The sequence below is a fragment of the Podarcis liolepis genome (assembly GCF_965112155.1).
Source record: "Podarcis liolepis genome assembly, chromosome: 1".
In the NCBI taxonomy this organism is placed as follows: Eukaryota; Metazoa; Chordata; class Lepidosauria; order Squamata; family Lacertidae; genus Podarcis; species Podarcis liolepis.
This window is the reverse complement of record NC_139554.1, coordinates 58063712-58085473: the sequence shown is the minus strand read 5'-3', so window position 1 is coordinate 58085473 and position 21762 is coordinate 58063712. Positions and strand designations below refer to the sequence as shown.

General features: G+C 41.2%; 1 protein-coding gene across 7 annotated transcripts in view; it reads right to left on the bottom strand.

Annotated features, from left to right (window-relative positions):
- SHANK2 (SH3 and multiple ankyrin repeat domains 2) overlaps positions 1-21762 on the bottom strand; it is a 330576-nt gene that overhangs the window by 222297 nt on the left and 86517 nt on the right. The window lies entirely within an intron of this gene.

Sequence of the window (21762 nt, the reverse complement as noted above, 5' to 3'; positions counted from 1 at the left end):
CTGTTTTTGGACTACAACTCCCATAATCCTCAGCTAGCAAGACCAGTGGTCAGGGATGATGGGAATTGTAGTTCGAAAACAGCTGGAGGCCCAAGGTTGGGAAACACTGATAATGACTTGCTACAACACCATCCAGAATCCTCTTAGAACCTCATGCCTCCTTCCCCAAGCCCAGGAAGCATTTGGCCAGCTCAGGGAAGGAGGTGTGATGCTCTGACGGGGTTCGAGAGCCCTCCTGCCTGCCCCCCCCCCAGGTGGCAATACTACGTACCACTGTGTACCTTCAGAAAAAAAGCACTGATCTTTGTTATGTTCCTTTTATAAAGAGATTTTTTTCCTTCTCTGTAATTAAGGCAATAGCAAGAAGCTTATCTAGTTAAACAAATGGCTTAATTTGCTTAGCATTTCACAAACAATAGAAAAGCAGTGCAAAACATTTTTTTAACTTCAGACATGTATAGTTCATCTTAAGGTTAAATTATTGTATTAAGAATGAATCTTCTTCTTTGGTGATCACTCGTAGCCAAGTAAGATTGTCTTCCATAAATATGGTTTTAACAATGAGTCCGTAAGTGACTGTGGAGCTCCCGTTGCTCGGTCCCTGCTCCTGCCAACCTAGCAGTTCGAAAGCACGCCAAAGAGCAAGTAGATAAGTAGGTACCACTCCAGTGGGAAGGTAAACGGCGTTTCTGTGTGCTGCTCTGGTTCGCCAGAAGCAGCTTAGTCATGCTGGCCACATGGCCCGGAAGCTGTGCGCCGGCTCCCTCGGCCAATAAAGTGAGATGAGCGCTGCAACCTCCGAGTCGGTCACAACTGGACTTAATGGTCAGCGGTCCCTTTACCTTTACCTTTCCTGGTTTGCACTTGAATCTCTCCTACAAAATACTGACAAGCTGAAGGTACTTTAGAATTTTCTGAGGTGCCATGACTATTAAGAAGAAAATCCTGTTAAATTCAATGGGGTTTACTCCTCGATGAGACTGAAGCTTCTGAGTCTCCTCTTGCTTTATATTTCTACAAGTTTGACACTAAATTGATTGGAATTTAATTCATAGAGGTAAATGCTGGTGGTCACAGTTTTCTAACAAAACCAGCATAATGATTTTTGGATGAGGCAGCTGCACTCATCCAAGCATTGCTTTGCCTCTGTCTTCTATAGAATGGAGATCTATGTTCAAAATGCTAATTTGTTTATTTAAAAAAGCCTCTTGCCTTTTAATTTTTTTAAAAAAGGTGACTCAGTGTTAGGTTTGATCACATCTATCAAAGCAAAATCAGAAGTGCAGATTTTACCCAAGGATTGGGTTACTGAATGATAATATTACCTTCCACATATATTTCTCAAGTACTGCACACAATATGGCAAAAAGATAAAAGCTGCACACAAAATAACAGCAAATGTACTGGATAAGAAATAAAATGATACAGGACCATCAATCACATCAATTAACATATTATAGCAGCCTTTTCTTAAGCAGCTAGCGCTTACTATTCCTAATCAACCTGATGCATCAAACATTTTAAAAAGAGTTGTTCTATTTAAGGAGACTCAATCCACTGAAATCAAATTACGTGTGAATGGCAGCCTATAATTTTTATCATCACATGGTATCTGTTTTAGGAATCATGTTCCAGTCCTGCCCTGCTGGCTCAGCTGGGGCTAATTTGTCTGCACTGATTTCAGACCTCTGTTTCCCAGGAGCACAGCCAACAGCTTGAGTAGAATTCTGTGGCTATGCATGCCTGTGTTCTATATTTGAACCTACCTTGCCTTCTCCTGCTTTTTCTCTTTCTTTAACCCTACTCCTTCTGAGTTCCTTCTGCCCTGAATTATTCTTAGCCTTGGTTTTCTTTCCCCTGCCTAGGGTAGCCAGATGCAAAAGACAACAGCTGCACCTGTTAACTAAATATGACAAACGGCACCTGCTGAAATTCACTCTTCACCACAGCTGTTAAAGGTGCAGGAGCCCAAGCCCTTTCCCCACCTGGCCACCCAATGCCTATCTTTGAAAATGCTGGTAGTGGTCTTTATCTTTCACAACAATCTATGACCATCTACGATTTGCTTCTCTCCCCCTCCAAACCCTTGGGTAGATTTCAATTAAACCTTTTTAGTTTAGACTTAGTGCTGTCATGTTTTAACCTGCATCTAGTGGATACTCCTCCCATTCATCTCCTCAGTGAAGCAACAGAGTCAGGGTAGGTGTGAAAAGCTCATGACACACACATCAAGTCAAATGCAGTCATCCAGCCATGTAGCGATCAGGTGTTCAGTAAATGCCTGTCTGGATTAAAAAACAGGGGGACTGCCAAGCAATCAACTAGCCAAAATGTGTGATTGATGGACTGTGATTAGTCATAAATTGTGTAGGCCTGGATTAGAGCATCAAACACATTAGAGCAGACATAGAAAAATGAGGGGTCACCATATTTAAAAATTTAATACAGAGTAATTACTTCCCATATGCCATTATAGTCCCTTATTATCTTGCACAGTAATTTCAGTTTCATGCACTGAAAGCTCAAGAAAAGGGGGATTTAAGTTAATCTGTACACAATTCAGCCTTCAGAAAAATACTATGAAGTTCAGTCAACAGATGGAGATGTTTTATACATATTCTAGAGAGAGAACCAGAAATATGAAGCAGGGAATTAAGAACTGATAGCAACTTTATACTACTTTGATCTGGGAAGGGATAGTCAGCCTCTTCTTACTGTCATGTGCAATTGCAACAATTGCATTTACTTAGCTATTGCCAAAGAAGGGGGAAGGCCAATTGCGAACAATGTTTGTTTCAATGGTGATGCAATTTGATGGGTGCATTGTGTAATGTCAGATAATGCCGCATGATGTGTCCTAGTCTAACCCTGCTTTAAGATCTGAGATTAGAAAATATCTGCTTCAGAGTCTGCGAGTGGTGTTCTCAAAAATTTTGATTCCCACCCTACACCCAGATAACAAATAAGACTTCCAATATTTGAATTTTTTATATGTTAGTAAATCAGCAGCCAATCCACTAACTAACGCTGCAATTCTTTAATGAATTGGCAGTATCTCCATCTTTCTTGAATGGCACACCAGTGTACAGTGGACGTTCAGGTTGCGAATGTGATCCGTGTGGGAGGCACGTTCGCAACCTGCAGCACCGCGTCTGCGCACGTGCAGGTTGCGATTCAGTGCTTCTGCGCATGCGCAAAGCGTTCCGATACTTCCGGGTTCGGCGAGGTGCACAACGCAAAAACGCAACCTGAAGCGTCTGTAACCCGAAGTATGACTGTACAGAATTGAACTATCAAAATGAGTCAGGCTATGACATCCAGTCTACCCAAAAGAAAAAACCCTCTGGTGCTTGATATTGTTGGTGCCTTCATCTGCCCCAAATTACTCTTTGCTATATATTGGAAGATTAATAAAAAATATATCTTTTTTTTTTTAAGGCTTCCTGTTTCTGGTGCGCCAGGAATGGTGTCTCTCCCAACACCACAGGAGAGAGACAGACGTAGATGATCCGATGATGATGGGGGAATTTCATTATCTGCATTCCTCTTCAGTTGGAAGAGGAACCAGGCTTTCACTCACAGTTTGCCTGGCAGTCTGGCACTCGCTTCCCCATGGAATGTGAGGACAGGCAAAGGCACTGGATGCACAGAGCACTCCGGCTGCCGCTCCCCTGCCCTGATCCCATTCCTGGAAACACAGGTTAACCTGTTAATTGGACTCTAATTGGAGTAAACTACAGGAACGTGCCAGAGACAAAGAGATAAGAAACAATCCAGCTACAAGGATGTAAAAGGTTTGGACTGAGAGCAGATTTCATTCGGTGAAATGATGGGGTGAAATGATTCCGAGATGATGGGTGTGTGTGAAGCCCATGCTTTGCTTATTTAAAGTTTTTCTCTACATTTATGATACAGCAACCCTCTCCAGAATGCAAGGTTTATAAAAAATATTTGCACAAGTTAGGACGAAAGAAATTGGGATATAATATGGAATGTAACAAAATTGGAACTGCGTGTGTGAGAGAAAGGAACTGAGAGGGAGTGGGGGGGGGAGAGAAAAACACTATGCTTTGAAAATATAGAGCAAAATCATCCCTAACCTCCATTATCCGCAAATAAATGTGTTTGAGATAAGGTAATTGGCCATAAATCAGCGGCAGGGAGGAAAGGATCTACCAGCTGCGGGAATAGAAGCTTTTGGGTTAGCTATCTGCAATCTGGATTCAGACTATCAAACGCAGGAAAGAATACAGATTACAACTAAAGTTCCTCACTTGAAACTTTATAAATTATCTATTATACCAACATGAATAGAAATCATGAGATTGTAGCTGTCATATAAGGGATTATTATATCTGAATGGAATGGAATGGAAATTATTAAAATTTTGTAACGCAGAAAAAAGGTAGAAGAACGAACTCATCAACTCTGGCATGAGAAGGGGCCAATTTAATTAAATTGTATAATTTGACATTTGAATAACTGGCTTTAGTAATTGTATTAATTGGATAAAATTGGTATTGTTATAATGAGGCTGCTATTGGAACGATATTGGAAAATCAATAAAAAATATATCCAAAATTACTCTTTTCTGTTTTGTCAACAGCCCTGTTCAGGCATTTGACTTGACACACAAGGAACTGAGCACGAAGTGTGGGGGGCATGCATGCAAGCTCATGCGGTGTGTGGTGGTGGTCGGTCTCCTCCTCAGATCTTAATGCAATCAGCACAAAATACATTTGGTTAAACACAATGAGATAGCTCCCAGTGACCAGGAACCCAGTCTCATCCATGGTGTATCCAGTTGCAGGAAGGCTTCAACATATGGACATCCAATGAACCTTGGGCTAAATGCATCAAGGTATGAAGCAGAATCCTTTCATGTTGGGAAACACCCCAAGGGCAGGCCTAGCATGCACAGTCTCTCTGTTGAAGCTTTTATGTGCCCAAATAGGGCATATTCACTTATGAATGAATGTCTTCTTCTTTGCTATATGTTCTTGACTATCTTTATCTTTGCTAGAGGAATCAAGCTTAGATACCCATGTGGGTTTAAATTTCTCATTCAAAAATTGTCATGACAGTTTCTGACAGGAAAAATAAATTCTAAGAAAACTAATCTGTTCTCAAGGCAATTGGCACATTCTAATAAATGCAGAATATTATAGAGCTACTGTATATCCTTTCAATTCAGAGGCTGTAACTCAACAGAAAATGCTACACAAATGAAATTCTGAGGAGAACAGGTGATCTTTAGATAGTGCTGAATCAATAATTTTGACCTTTTTTTTGGTCCCTTGTCAGGCAGGCAAAAATCAAAATCCCACAATGCATTCTTTTAGATGTTGTGAGCCATCATGCTTACCTTTTTGACTAAGTTGTAGCATAGAAATTTGACAAATAAACAGGAGGAAGAGGGAGCTACAAGGGTAATAATGGTTGGATGTGAATGAAGATGCAGTTAAAATGCAGTTCAGTACATTCCCATAGTGCACTTAAAACTTGACTGTAGCTGGAAACCATTAATTGGTTAAGCCAAAGGACTCATGCGATAGGTGGGTTCTGAGGAGAAATTTGAAGCAAGGAAATAAAGCAGTGTAAGGTGACAAGGAGTACAGACACCTGAGCATACTTCATGTAATATAAATTTGTTTCTTAGCAGGAGAGTTTTGAAGATCAAAGCGAAACACATCAAGAGAAACTAGACAGGTATTTGAAATACTACAACAAAAAGGTTATTTAGCTTCATTAGCAGGGTTGTGACATATTACTGGAATTTGTTAACACCATTCAGCTAATCAATTGCCATACATTAATTGAGAATACATGTTAAGTTTTCCCAGTTTGGGTGCCAGATCTTGTACTTTAAAGCTGTAGCATCCTTTTACTCTAAACTCTAACTGGACTCTTTGGCTTTAAAGAGCCTCTCCTATAGCAGTGTGCTTCCCTATTCAGGATAACTTAAATAAATAACAAGCTATTTCAGATACCATGCATTCCAAGTCTTCCAGGTTTCACATATGTTATCTTAGTAATCTCTATAATGGTCAGGTAAGACTGGGCTGAGCAGAAGAGAGTAACAGATTAGCTAAAACCACCAGTGAGTTTGATGCTGAGGTGACATAGGAACCACTTCATTTTATCAGCCACCTGCTATATCAGCTCACCAAGATGTAGTTCCATTTGTGATGCTAAGCAGGCTTAGGCAGTATCTGATTGGTGGATAACTTGGGTTATATTTACTGGCTCCAAGCTTTGATAACAGGAAGGATATGATACAACAAAAATGCATTAAACATACAGCCCCTGGCAATTCTAGGCAAGGGGCGAGGGGCTGCAAACACCAGACCCTCAGTTATATTCTGCACAGTATTGAGGGTTTTTAATGAGAGAGAAAACCCCTAAAAGAAACAAATCACAGCAGAATCATCCTTAAATGTTCTTAATATATAAGGAGGTGGTCAATGCAAGCTATTGTTGCACAACATATTTCAAAGAACCATTACCATAGCAACTGCTGTGCATAGCACAGAAATAGTGATATGTAAAACTCTGTTCAACATGAAAGATTCCTTCCCCCCTCCCCCCCCATCCCTATATTACACTTTTGTTTTAACAATTAGAAGTTTGGAGATTTGGCATGAGAACATTTCTAAAGAGAAATGATTTTGGTGCATGTATCTAGTGACCTCCACCAATGCACCCCCCCCCCAAAAAAAATCTCCTTTGAAAAGCTCTGGAGTAAAATCAGATGCACAGTATACGCCTCATTCCCTCTGGATCATGGCCAGTCTTTTGGTGATGATACCACGGTATGTTAAATAAAGGAAGTTCTGAAAGCAGATTCGAACACACAGCGGTTTTACTTTACAATGCTAAAGTAGTACTTATCTTGCTTTGAGACAAAACATTCATTTTCTTTACGTCAAATTGATAATTTAAGAATTAATGAAGTCTAATAGTATCCTTCCTATACACTAAAGATGCAAACTAGCAAGTTAAGAGTGTACAGTATTCTCTATAACTTACTTACTTATTCCCTTTAACTCACTTATTTGCATGCTACCTTTACTTTGTATCCAGGTTCAAATGTTAATTAATAGCTAGTGGCACAATGCCATTACTTATGTTAAAAGTGTGGCCAAACCATCTGTCAGCAATGATCACAGAATAAGATGTCAGAATAGTACATCTTAGAGAAAGTTGGTAAATAATATGCACTGACAAATGCCATAATATTGCACATTTATGAAGAATTTTAAAACCTAAGTTTTAATTATAAACATTTAAAAGACAGAAGGCAGAGCCAGTCTCTCAATCAATTATAAACTTTAACCATATAGACGTATTCCTTTTCAGATCAATAAAAGAACCAGCCAAAATAATGTACAATTTTAATATATCACAGATGTGAACGTCGTATGTTCCTTCTCTGTAGGAAGGGGATCTTTTGTGGGTTATCGCAGCCCACCTCTCCACTGGCCAGAAGTCAAACGTTTGAGATAGTACACCTGGTGAGCAGGGCAGCCCCCTCACCGGTTCAGTTTGTGCTTAAGCAAGTAGCTGAATAGCCCCAAAATAAACAACAGAACAGGAAGGAAAAGAGACCAACTTGTTAGGAGAAAAGAACTCAGCAGTCCCACAGTGGGATTTACCACTCTGTTCCCTGGGGTCCTAAGAGGCCCTAATGGACCCTGTAAGGGAGCATGCATTCCTTGCATATAGTAGCATTGCATTGGTACTATATTGGTAGCAATGTTGTCGGAACAGATCATCACATGCTTGCCCTCCACCAGTCTCTCCTAATGGAGGAGAGCCAGTCTGACCACTCTGAGATCCAACCAATTTATGGGTTGACTGGCTTCCTCCATGGACCAGATCCCTTGGGCATACTGATTTTCTGTGTGGGCTCCCCAATCCGAGAGGCTCGTGTTGCTGGTTATCAGCACTCGTAGCTGCTCCCTGAATGAGTGCCCCCTCTCTAAGGCCAGGGAAAGCCACCATCCAAGGGACCGCTTGGTCTTTCTGCACAACTGCAGCCTGACATGCCTCCATTCTCCAAGTGGGCAGCCCTGGGAAGGGAGAGGGTTTCCCTATTTTTCCTGTTTTGCCATGCCTAGAGCTGCCAGCAAGAGCAACCTGCAGTGGAGCTGGCAGGGAATTGAGCTGGTTATGGGGTGGTCCTGCTCACCAAGTGCACCCTCACAAAACTTTGACTTCCTGCCATTGGAGAGGTGCATAGTGACAGCTCACACAGAACCCCCTTCCTTCACTACAGGAAAAAGCACAGTTCTCTGCCCCAAGAGAGAGCAGCAGAAAACAAAAGTTACTAAGAACAAGAATATGAAATTTGTCTTTACGCTACTTGTATTTTCTTCCAAAATATGCTATTTGAATGTAACTCTACAAAGTTTGTCAGAAATGTATTTTGGTGCCAGTCATTTATTTATTTATTGTACAATCCAAAGTGGATTACCCAGCATTATAAAACATAATTACAAATCCAATAAAGCACAAGTTAAACAATGAGAGCATAAAAATAAAACCCAAGTGAAACAGGAAGGCCTGGCAAACACTGAGGGAATCCTTTTTCATGGAACAGGAACCCCCGTTATGTCTTTTCCAGCAGATTACAATGGATGAGAGAGCAGGGAATGAGGCCAGGGGTGTCAAGGCTCAAACCAGGATCTGCAAGAGTCAGCAGAACATGCACAAGTGCAAGTAGGAAACCCCCCACCCACCAAAACACACACCCTCAGAGACTGATGGATTGTTTTCCACTGCACCCCCCACAAACCTTCTGGCCAAATCCACCTGGTTCTATTGGCTGACCTGAACCCCACAGCCAGCCCACCAACTTGAGCTGAGGCTTTGCTGCTCCACCATACCCATGCTTGACAGCCTTCAGCAAACTAGGACTGCAGACACTGCATACATTTAAACCACCCCCTAAGAATCCTGGGGACCATGGTTTACCCCTCACAGAGCTAAAGATTCCAGCGTGCTTAACAAACTACAGTTCCCAGGATGCTTTAGGGGGGTGCTCTTTAAATGTATGACATGTACACAGCCATGTAGCACCAAAGGGGCTGTCATCTCTACATCCTGAACTATCTGGCAATGAGGGACGTCAGTGACTAACAGAGAGATGTCACCAGGTGCCTGCCATTGCAACTTGATCAACCTGATGCCACATGCCTGCACTCGCTGCCAGCTATGACCAAAATAACAGATCAGCCAAATTAAAATTACAAAGCAGACAGTATAAAGCGAGTGAAAAAAGCCACTCTAAAGTACCCCTCAACCCTCCAAAGGAGCAACTCAGCTGAAGTCCAACTGTCTAAGAATTGGGCAGAGTGGCTGTCGCACTAACCCTCAACTGTCAAGAAGCGAGGCACAACACTCTGATGAAGAAGAGCTGAACTATAAGAGGCTGGAAAGCTGGTAAGAGGGAGACTTAAACCTCTCCTTCATTAAAGGGAAGGGAAGCAAGTGTCCTTAGTATCAGGGTATCTACAAGGAGGAGGTGGAAAGAACAGGCTTTCCTCTACTGCAGCAAGCCTTCCCTGGGCAACGGTTGCTGCAGCAGGCAGTGCAGAGATGGGCAGCCTAATAAAGGCATTTCAAAAGCAAGCAGGGCTACTCTTGAAATCACCCTGATTTTGAGGATCTAAAATCAGTTAGTTTTAAAAGCCAAGCACAAGAAGACTGGGATGTCCTCTTAAGGGTGGTTTCCAGGTGAACAAAAGAGACAGTGGTGATCTTTTTCAACATGACAAGGGGATGTGTTTCACCCCAGGTGGTTGTGTTACAGTACGACCTGAGCGATCACGCAAAAACTCAGGGCTCTCAATAGCCAATGGATAAGTGATATAGCCATGAATTCAATGCTGCACTTTGTTGAACATTCCAACCATGCAAGCATTTCAGCTTGCAAGACAAAATAACTCCCATCTTCTCCAAATGTGCACTCTTCTAGGGGCTTATCTGACACCCCCCCCAAGCCAATTTCGGGTTGTATGTGAGGGAGGGGAGGGGAGCCCCATTGTGCAAGTGGATGTCCTTGCCAACATTAGGTGAATCCGCTCCCAGCCTTGTCTTGATTGAACTAGGAAGTGGAGTAAGATGACAAGGATTTATAAAACCAGCACCTCAATGTTCTCCTCCTCTATGTTGATGCAGTTTACCATGAAAGACCGTGAGGTGCAGATTAGGAAGCCTCTGGTTCAAATCACACTTCTTCCATTATCTCACTATGTAGGCACAGGCAAAACACTTTTTCTTTCTGGGCCTCAGTTCCTCAGCCTGCAGTTTGTGGGTAATAATGCTGACTGGCCTTAAAGGGTTATTGTTATTATTAATAATTATTCATAGAATCATAGAATCATAGAGTTGGAAGAGACCACAAGGGCCATCGAGTCCAACCCCCTGCCAAGCAGGAAACACCTTTCAATAAGAGTTCTAACTTAACTGTAAGGACTGAAATGGGATAATGCATTGTACATGAAGTGTTTTCAACACTGTAATTACAACGGAATCACATGCCTCGCTCTTTGTACCACCACACTATAGCTTTCTTTTCTTGTCATTTCTTTCTTGTGACCGGCAGCTTGCTTGTGAATCCTATTCCAATAAGGCATGGAGAAACACTGGTGCTGATGTGAATATTGTTCTAGCAACTATTTTCATCTTCCCAATCACTTCTGGTTTGCAATAGAAAGTGATACAGGGGATATCCATCTGCATAATTCCCCCAATTCACTTCTTTCTGCAAAACAGGATTCGTGATGGCATAGAGGCTATGGCGTCTGAAACAGGAAAAGATTATATGCATGTTCTTGGGTGTTCAGTGGGTCAGCTGCCTGCTGCCTTAGGTTGCACTTGGCCTAGAATTTCTCATGTATTGACATCTCTAAACAATGCCTATGGCCTGTATTGGAAATGTACAGTTCTTGAAATTCCATATCTCACTTTAAAGCAAATGCACTGTTATATACTGTCTCAGTGCTCATCCTCTTGCCAGTGCTCAGCAAATTGATGATTACATGTTTGGGATCAGAAAACCATGACCATCAAACCCCTGCACCATGTGATATTTTATATCACCATATTTTATTATGCATTTATTATTACAACTGTATTTATATAACTGCTTTGATTTTTTATGTTGTATAGATAGAATGCTATGGCGTTGACATTGGTGTTCTATACTGTAACCTGCCCTGTGGTCTTTTGACAAAAGGAGGAAGGAAGGAAGGAAGGAAGGAAGGAAGGAAGGAAGGAAGGAAGGAAGGACCACAATACCTCAAGGACCGCCTCTTCCCTTATGAACCTACCCAGACCCTGAGATCATCTTCCAAGACCCTCCTTTGTGTGCCACCTCCTTGAGTGGTCCAGAGTGTGAAAACATGAGAATGGGCCTTCTCTGCAGTGGCTTCCCGTCTATGGAATGCTCTCCCCAGGGAAGTTCGCCTGGTGCCTTCATTATACACCTTTAGGCCCCAGGCAAAAATGTTCCTTTTTTACCAAGCCATTGGTTGATCTTATTGCCATCCAACACCCTTTTAGAATGTGGATCTGATTTGGGGGTGGGGTTTATTGGATTATTGTTTTTGGTTTGATTTTATATGTTGTGGTCTTGTTTGTGAACCGCCCTGAGACCTCGGGGTATAGGGCGGTGTATAAATTAAATAAATAATAATAAATAATTCTTATTTTAAGGGCCGGTGTCAATGTAGTGCTTCAAAGATGGGCCAATAAAAATACCAAGCCACTGAAAAGGTACACTAAAAATATATGAGAACAACGTAAGCATTCTACTGCATGAGGCCAAAGGCCCTTCTAGTCTAGCATCCTGTTCTCACAGTGGCCAACGATACACCTATGGGAAGCTTGAAAGAAGGAACTGAGCACAACAGCACTCTCCCATGTTAATCCAAAAGAAATGTAGACAATACAGCTCATATTGTTGTTCTTCCTAACCTACTTTTGTCTCTCTTGATTCATCCCTTCATTGCAAATCTATCCCCACCTTGTTTTTGTGTAAAGTTCATTTTTCTTGGAAACAAAAGTCTGTTGCCGGGGGGGGGGGGCATTCATTACTTCCTATGAAGTTATCACTGCCACTTTCATAATAAATTATTGCGGGGAATAATTAAAATTTCAGAACTGCTCAAAGCCCCAATGTCCTCAAATAGCTGAAGCCCAGAAATTCCTTTGTTACTAATCCTGTGCTCTCTGGAGTCAGTGGACCATCACAAAGCATAAAAATAACTGGTGCCTCACAGCAGACCTTTACTTCTTGCCATCTTAAATTTCACTGTGAGACTTGATGGGCCTTTTAAAAGGGGTTGATGTTTTCTCTTAGTAAGCAGCCAGAAGCCTTAGCTATTCAATTGCGACTGAAAGATTTCTTTAAAAACCTATTCGTGGGGTGTTTCTTTGTTTAAACACTTTCCAGTGATGGACTGTGTGCCCAGCAGAAACCTTTTAAAAATTCAACACACACCTAGACTACATAATAAATCTTTACTGAAAACTCATTTCTTATGAAAATAATAATTTTATACCTTGAACAAACATCACAGTCACATGTGATTTCCTATTTAGCTTACTGTATTGGTTGTTCACTCTCGTTCCTATTTCTTCTACTGTATATATTTCTATTTTGTAATAAATTGCAAACCTACAGAATAAAGTTTTTCCCCATACAAGCTGACATTTAAACAATTTCACAGCCACAACAGAGAAAAAGTTACTCAGATTGCTACTACACTTTTCTTTCCAAAATACCTTGCTTTTTTATTCATCCTTTATATTCCCAAGTTTCATCTTTTTTCATAGTTTCGCTTAGAGATATACAAGTTATCTCCTTGCCTTGTGTGCCTTTTCTTTATTGTGACACATATTATTATTGCTGTTAGGGCTAAACTAACAAAGTTTTGCAGGGCAAAAGGAGTAAGGAGATAAGTTATAGAGGGGGGGGGGGTCCAGAAATCCCTCTTGCTCAATTCTTTCCAGTAGTGTGTGTGTGTGTGTGTGTGTGTGTGTGTGTGTGTGTGTGCTTCAGCACTGTATTATTCTATCATTAATCTAAGGCACATATATAGTAAGAAGTAACAATAACCGAATCTAACAAAGGCACTAAGAAAAAGAATGCTTCTGAAAATCCTTATTTAATTTTGGCCAAAGCTCTACATTGAGAAAGTAAAGCAGCCAGCTACAAGACTGACTTGCTGATGATCTAATTAGAAAATGTTGGTGAAACCAGCAAGGTAAGAGCAGATCCTGAGATATGATCTGCATAAGGTAGAGAGATAAAAGGGTCTATAGAGCACAAGACATTACTTCCAGTAACTCTTACTGGGAGGAGTGTCTGGACAGAGGAGCTGCAAGGAGATAAAATGGGGGACACCGTAACATTATTTATTTGCACTGCTAGTCATTTAAATATATTTTTTAAAGTCTCTACACAACTAACCCAGAAAATAAAATCCAAAGGCATTGCATAAAACCAGCCAATGCTTTACAATAAAACCATTAGAAAACCTATAAAATAAACCTAGAAGATGGAAGAAAACGTAAGCCGCAGAAAACGTTTCATCAATAAACAAGAGTACAGTTTATATAATCCATCAAATACAGTATAACCACATCTTACACAGCATTTGCTTCCAAGGGTTCCATGTGTACTCAAGCCTTTGGAAACCCCCCCCCCCAGGGCATCCCAGGGCTTCCAGAACCAGTGTGCTGCCTCCATAAGCCCCAGAATGTTCTCACGAGATCTCACGGGAACACGCAAGTTCCTCAAATATCTCACAGGAGCATTCCAGGCCAAGCAAGAAAAGAGAACATTGCTTGGAAAGCAATATAGAGTTTAAAAGCTCTTTTTGATCTGGGAAAATCTGGCGCGAAGAGTTTTTAAGCTCTCTGCCTTGCTTCTCAAGCAAGGTTCTCTCAACATGCCAGTGCCACATATAACTTGAAGGATTTCAATCAGTCAGCTTTCAAATACATATAGGTGAAATTGCACAAGTTGAATGTGCTTAAGAAGTGATCATATGTACTGTAGATTTTACCTGGCACCAAAAATGATGTTAATGATGGTGCCAAGCAAGCCTCCCAAGGGAAAGCATTCCACCATGGGGGAACCATAGCTGAAAATGCCCTCTCCCTTGTTGACTTTCCTCAGGGGAGAATCTCATATTAAGACCAAAATGCCCAGGTAGGTTTACAGCAGGAGAGATGCTTGAAAAGATATTGTGGTTATGAGCTGTACAGAGCTTTATAGGTCAATACCAGCATGCTGAATGAGCTTGGAAATGTATAGGCCGCCAGCGTAGCTGTGCCAGGATCGGTGTTATATGATCAGCTTGCATTAAGCCTATCAGAAATAAGGCAATCATATTCTGCCACCAGCTGTAGTTCCTGAAAAGTCTTCAAAGTTAGCCCCACGTAAAGCACGTTACAATAATTTAATTACGAGGTTACTCCACATGACTGAGGCTACGTATGCCTCAGAAGACAACAGAAGATTCTGGAGGATCTCAAAATTATGGACCTGCTCTTCCTCAGCTGTGCCACTCAACTGGACGCCACTCAATAAGTGGGACAAGCCCACGTTTAAACTTGATGGAGTTATCATGTCACATCTCATTTGACTGTAACCCTAAGCATGCCAACTCTCCCATGACCAAAGGAATTGACCATCCCTCCCCTTGACAGGGTTCTGTGAGGAGAGAAAGGTCAGAGGTAACAAGTGTGGAAGCTGCAGTGCCCATGGCTGCATCTAAAGAGTCAGGGCCAGCCCAACCCTGAGATAAGGTGAGGCAACCACCTCAGGTGGCAGGATCCACAGAGGAAGCAGATGAAGCCTCCAAAGAAGGCATCACTGGCTGCTGTAGCCACTGCCACGGTAGCAGCAATGTTTGTGGCATACTCCTTGGAAGCTGGACCTGCTACCTCCTTGGCAGTGCTCCCCCAATGCTGCCTCTACTGCAGCCTCTCAGCAAATAGGAGGCCCTGCTGGTCGTCTCCTGCCCCGCCCAGCATGATTCAGAATGGGCCCCTTTCCCTTCTGCAATTTTCTTTTGAGTCCCACTTCAACTGCCAGGCAAGATTGATTTGATTCCCCTGCCCTTGTTCCTAGAATAGAATAATAGAATCATAGAATCATAGAGTTGGAAGAGACCACAAGGGCCATTGAGTCCAACCCCCTGCCAAGCAGGAAACACCATCAGAGCACTCCTGACATATGGTTGTCAAGCCTCTGCTTAAAGACCTCCAAAGAAGCAGACTGATATAAATCTTCACTCACCCAGTCTTCTCTGGCCAAAGTAGGGGCATTTTGTGGTTTGCCTCAAGTGCCAAAAAGGTAACGACTTAATTCATAGAGTATGTTGTAAAACGTGATAGTCAGTATGGTTTGGTGACGGACCAGAAAGACCCATGTTAAAATCCCTCCTTACTGGATGGTTTTGGATCAATGACTCTCACCGTGCCTAACTTACCTCAAAAGATTATTGGGAAGATAAAATGTGGGAGGAGAATGAACACCACCCTGAGCTGCTCAAAAGAAGGGAACGATCAAAATATAATAAACAAAGCATAAATGATACAGGCTGTGAACAATGCAGAGGAACTTTGGCACCTTTCTCAAATCCTAAATGTTACTATGAAAAATAAGAACAAATATCTAATTTCCAGCTTGGCTACCTAACATGTATGTTTTGACACGCCAAATAAATTGCATGCATTTATAATTATATTGATGCATAACTGGAAACATTCATGTACTCTATTGAAATACATAGAACTGATTTTAGATATTGAGGTTGTACTTGCCTATGGATGTTACTTTGGGGGGGGGGGTAGGTACTCCTGGGCTCAAAATAGAAGTTGGAAAAGATTATCCTTAAAAAACCACATATGACAAAACTGACAAGTTTTTAGATTCATAACATCTTGCACTAAACATAAAACCATGAAGATTTCAGGACTATTATTCTGGTTAGTATTATTTTAAAAATGCACTTTACATGAGAAGTTATTTGTAGAATATGAATAAAGGTTAAGATTACTCATAACTGAAACGGTGAATGAACATGGCTACAATACATACTTGTTCTTGCTCCCCTTTTTAGTTCTATTAAGCAAGGCAAGATAAAAATAGAGCCACTCACACATGCTGCTCACTGTCTCAGGGATTTATATTCCTTTTTATTTAATGTTCCTATAGTGTTTGTGGTTTTTGTTTGCTTAAAGCTGTTTGCTTTTTAAACTGAAACATATACAACAGTCTGCAAGAATCTGATTTTTTTAATGAAAAAACCTCAATGCTGAACAGTGCGTTTTAAAAAGCCAGAAATAAATGGTAGAATTAAACCAGATGGCAGTTAATTTAAATTCTTGCTCAGGAATCAACAATATTGACCTCAATCACACCAGTTTCAGAATAACTGCTTGAAAAGCAAACAGAGATAAACGACACCATTGCCTATTTGTTCAAAATATAAACAAAATGCATTTTTCATTTTATGCAGCATGTCGACTGTCCTGATTTCTGGAAAACCAACATACTTTTCTTTATTCCAAAGCAAATGCCATACTAAAAGCACACAACGTACAGAATAAGCTCAGCAGCCATTTGGTATCTACACACACAGAAAAAATTAAATTACAAAAAATATATGCTTGAAAACACCCACAAACCATCACATATACACATCTCTGCATAATTATAGAGGAATACAAGAACTCTGACTTGAAGCCTAGCAACAGTATCCAAGTATTAGTTAGTCTGCTAATCAACTACCCAAAACTCACACACCACCACCTCAATGTGTTTCATATTTAAAAATAAAACCCCTCTTGTTTCTATCTTCAGAGCTGCTGAAGGAGAAGGTAAACGATAAAACAAACCTTGTTCACTTGAGGAAGAACAACCCATGTCATTTAATCCATCTGATAATTCATCTCACCACAAAGAGCCAAGGCAAAACAAAATAAAAAGATTTAAAAATAGGTTATCCAAGTAAAGGATTCTCAGTTCGCAGCATATTTAATATGTGCATAGCTGTATTTAAAGAGACCTTCAAGATTCCTATATATATTATTGCTGGTTTTTTGTATCTCCATCCTATAGAAGCCATAGTAAAAGCTGTATAGCAAATGCTTTCTAAACCTTCTGTGCTCATTTACTTGCAGACAGCTGTAGACTGGATGAAAACAATCAGGGATTAACTTTTCTATTCATCACAGCTTTTAATCCATTGCTTTCCCTTCAGTTTTCAATAAAAATAAATAGATAAATAAAAATAAAATGCTGCAACTAATTGCAGTAAGAAGAGGGCAAATACATGTCAATCAATGGGGTTTAGCTGCTGGACAGTTTGTTAAAGCCTTGCAGTGTTCAAAGATGCAATGTTGGTTTTCAGCCCAAAAATAAAATGGTATTGTACAGACACTGAACTGTAAGATCTTTCCAGATCTCAACAACAATTGACAGTGCCCAGTTATTTTAGAAAATGCTCCAATATATCAGAAATGTTTATAAAAGCTTATTACTGGGAATGTAAGATTTGAAGAATGCAAGGTGATAGGTTGTGTTCAGTGTGATGCTTGAAATACAAATGTGTGTAAAAGAAATTTGTGACAGATTAACTGGATACCTTTCACTCCCTGAATGTCAGTAAACAATAAAGATGTCTTGTTCTTTCAAATCATGTCATAAAATAAATTACCTTGAAATGTGACTTTCAGTCTTAATATTTTATCTTTTTGCCCCTGCCTCTTATCGTTCCAATGAAGAATTTGATCAAATATGAAACTGACAAGTGTTAATGATATAAGAATTCATTTCTTATAGGGCAAGGGATTCTAGTCCAATCCTTTTCCCATTAAGTACTGGAAATGGGGTGTAACAAGTGCACTGGTAATGAAATACCCCAATCAAGGGGCTTATTTAGATGTAATTTGCCCCTCAAAATGGGAGGGGCACTCATGGGATCTCCTAGCTCCACCTCTTTACCCAAGGAGACCCTAAAGAGGTCACAGAGGAGAAGCTCATTGAGAAAGGTGGGGTGGATAGAAGTTCCTTCAAACAGGCCCCTTGGTGTTATGTCCCTGTTGCAGGATGGTACTGCGAGTTGTGCAAATGTTTAGCATAAGGAACTGCTACTCAGGGTTGTGTTTTTCTTTGACACAACATACACAGACACACACACACACACACACACACACAGAGAGAGAGAGAGAGAGAGAGAGAGAGAGAGAGAGGTGTGTCCTGGGATACAACCTAATTGTTGTATAAGCAAACCTCAGTACAGACTATGATGCAAGACTGATTGAGGATAATTATCAGCAGATACTGAAGACGTGTTCCAGACACAATTCAAAGTGGTGGTTATGAAACACAGCGCACTACATGATTCGGGGCCAGGTTATCTGAAAGACCACATTCTCCCTTAAGTTCTTAGCCTGGTTTTATGATCTTGAGAGAGGTCCTTCTGTCTGTTCCATCAACATCTGAAGCTCGTTGGGTAGAACTTGAGAAAGAGTCTTGATGACTTGTTCCAAAGGAGGCTCAGATAGTCCTGTCTGTAATGAACTTTCTCCAGGAGGCAAATATAATAATATTAAAATAAACCTTTGACTCATAAATATTTTATATATGTTGAAACTGGTTTTAAGTGGTTCTTTTTATTGGTTTTACCTGACACATATCTTTTTTACTTTGCGTTTTATTGCATTTAGGAGTATATGGGATGTTAGAGGAGGGATAGTACCTCTGGTGGCGAACACATTTGGTCCGCACCCTGCACTTACCTAACACCTGTGGCTTCTAGAAGCTGTCAGCATGTGACAGTGGCCATACCCTGGAAATGGCTTTGATTGGCCAGCTAAATCAGGCAAAGGTGGCCGATGGTTCTCGATGAGTTAGGGACTTCCCCTGCATGCAAAAACAGGCTCTGGCAGATTGAGTGGATGAAACCAATAGTGGGTCTAATGGTCAAGAAGGCAATTACTGCATGTGTTGTAGAGGGAAGTGAGGGGTAGATGGGGCTCATCAGCCTGAGAAGGTAGCCCACCTACGAGAAGGGAAACCTCTGCTGAGTGTCTTGCAGGATATCTTCAGGAGAGTAAACCCTACACAAATCCAGAGTGGAGTCCCTAAGATGGTTGGATGGCGCCTGGTATGCCTTCTTCTGGCAACTCCTGCAGCCAAGCTGGTGCCAAACATATTGCTCTGTTTTCATTTGGACCACATGAGCGAGGCCAAGAGGGAGGTCTTGTTGTCTGGGCAGCCCAGGACCTCCATACACACTGCCCAGACTTGTGCCCCAGGAAAGTCACTTTGGTGCTGCTAAAGCACCGGTTTCACTTCACTCCCAGAGGTGCATTCCACCGTCTTTTGAGACAGATGGATGCCAACAATTATATTTTGTTTGTATTGTGAGTCACTTTGAGTACCATTTAGTGGAAAGGTGGATCACAAATTTTTTTTAAAGGATAAATAATGAAGGAATGGAAATCTAACAGTGCATCCCGATGTATGCAAACACAAAAATAACCTCCTTGAGATATAGGATGAGGGCTTGTCCAGTGATATATTCCTTTTGGTCTGAAGTTGTTACTCATATCAATTTTGTATTGGCAAAATGCTTGATATTTTCAGGTATTCATCTGCTTTTAACTCTGTAGTATAAGGCTTAACAAGTGGAAAACAGATGTAGATTGCAAACCCTTACGGTGAAGTGTAAGTATTAAAGCCCAGAAGGATAAATACCCACCGTCTATTACACAATGGTTTTAGACCTCGCTGTCCTGGCTACATTCAAATATATTGTATAGAGACATCAATTCATGTGGGAACCTATTTGGACAATGGGAGGGTTTATATTAACTTATATGTTTAATTTAAGATTTGTGTCTTTATGGTCACTCTAACCACACTGTGAGCTGATGGTGGTGTCAGCATGGGAATGGCCTGTGAGATCCCGCAAGGGCATCTCTTGACTTCCAGATCCAGTGCCCCAAGTGGACCTTGCCCCGCCCCTGCCTCATTTCCATGTATACATGGAACCCTTGGAACCAAACACCCACGTAAGATGTACATAGTGAGGTTCCTGCCTAATGTTCATGAGGTGTATCTGAAGTGCAATCACCAGTGAATGGAATTCCAAGTACAGTCAGACTATATTTTACTTTCTTGGGCTCCATGATCACTGCAGATGGTGACAGCAGCCACGAAATTAAAAGACGCCTGCTCCTTAAGAGAAAAGCAATGACAAACCTAGACAGCATCTTAAAAAGCAGAGACATCACCTTGCCAACAAAGGTCCATATAGTAAAAGCTGTGGTTTCCCCAGTAGTGATGTAGGGAAGTGAGAGATGGACCATAAAGAAGGCTGATCGCCGAAGAATTGATGCTTTTGAATTGTGGTGCTGGAGGAGACTCTTGAGAGTCCCATGGACAGCAAGAAGATCAAACCTCTCCATTCTTAAGGAAATCAGCCCTGAGTACTCACTGGAAGGACAGATTGTGAAGCTGAGGCTCCAATACTTTGGCCACCTCATGAGAAGAGAAGACTCCCTGGAAAAGACCTTGATGTTGGGGAAAATGGAGGGCACAAGGAGAAGGGGACGACAGAGGACGAGATGGTTGGATAGTGTTCTCGAAGCTACCAGCATGAGTTTGACCAAACTGCGGGAGGCAGTGGAAGACAGAAGTGCCTGGTGTGTTCTGGTCCATGGGCTCACGAAGAGTCGGACACGACTAAATGACTAAACAACAACAATACTAGAATTTATGTTCTACCCCTTCTAACTCCTAGCATGGCTGTCAGCCCAGCAGCAGATCTATGATGTCCCCAAAGGCCTCAGCTACATATCTTTCTGTCCTTTTGAGCATCAAGGTCAGCTAATGTGACTTTATGGAAGCAAATGTTCCCTGAGAGCCAGAAGCATGCACTCATAACTGCCACCCCACAGGAAAATAAGTGTACATATGATGCTGTGTAATATATTGGACATTTCCTGTAAAAACAGGAAATGGTTGAAACATGCTTATAAGGGTAGCATGGACCTCCATGACATGGAAATGGATACAACTGCAAAGATCTCGTGAAACAAGCATGTTTCAGCCATTTCCCCTCTACCACTTAGTAAACACTGAGCAAAGCAGTCCTTAGCATTCTTCAGTGTAACATCTATAGAGAAGGCTCTAACCCATGCCCTACTCTATAGTAGTCCCTAAATGACAGAATATGGCACAGCATCTCCCCAGATTATATTTCAGCTGATAATTGAGGATATCCAATGAAAGAAGAAAGTCTTTAGCCATACTCAGAGTAGATAAATTAAAATCAAGGGACAAGTCCACTTTTTTAAATAGGCCTTTTCTGAGTATGGTTAACATTAGATATTATTACCCATTGTTACTACAAAATGTACAAAATGGAAACATCTGGTATCTCCACTGGTCACAATCATCTATGAGTATGTATGTATGTTCTTTGCTTACCTACCTGTGTCTCTAACACTGCCATTAGGCTGGAGGTAGGCCAACTCCCTATTAATGCCAGGATATGGATCCTGAAGATTCACTTCTGGCTAAAACTCATATTTTTCCCAGTGGGAGTGGCTCCATTGACTCTACTAGACCCGTTCCAGTCTAAATGGAGATTGTCGCTTTATGAAAAATTGAGGGGCCTGGGGCTTTCCCCACAAGAACTCATAGCCTCAGGCTTTGAAAAGGCTAAA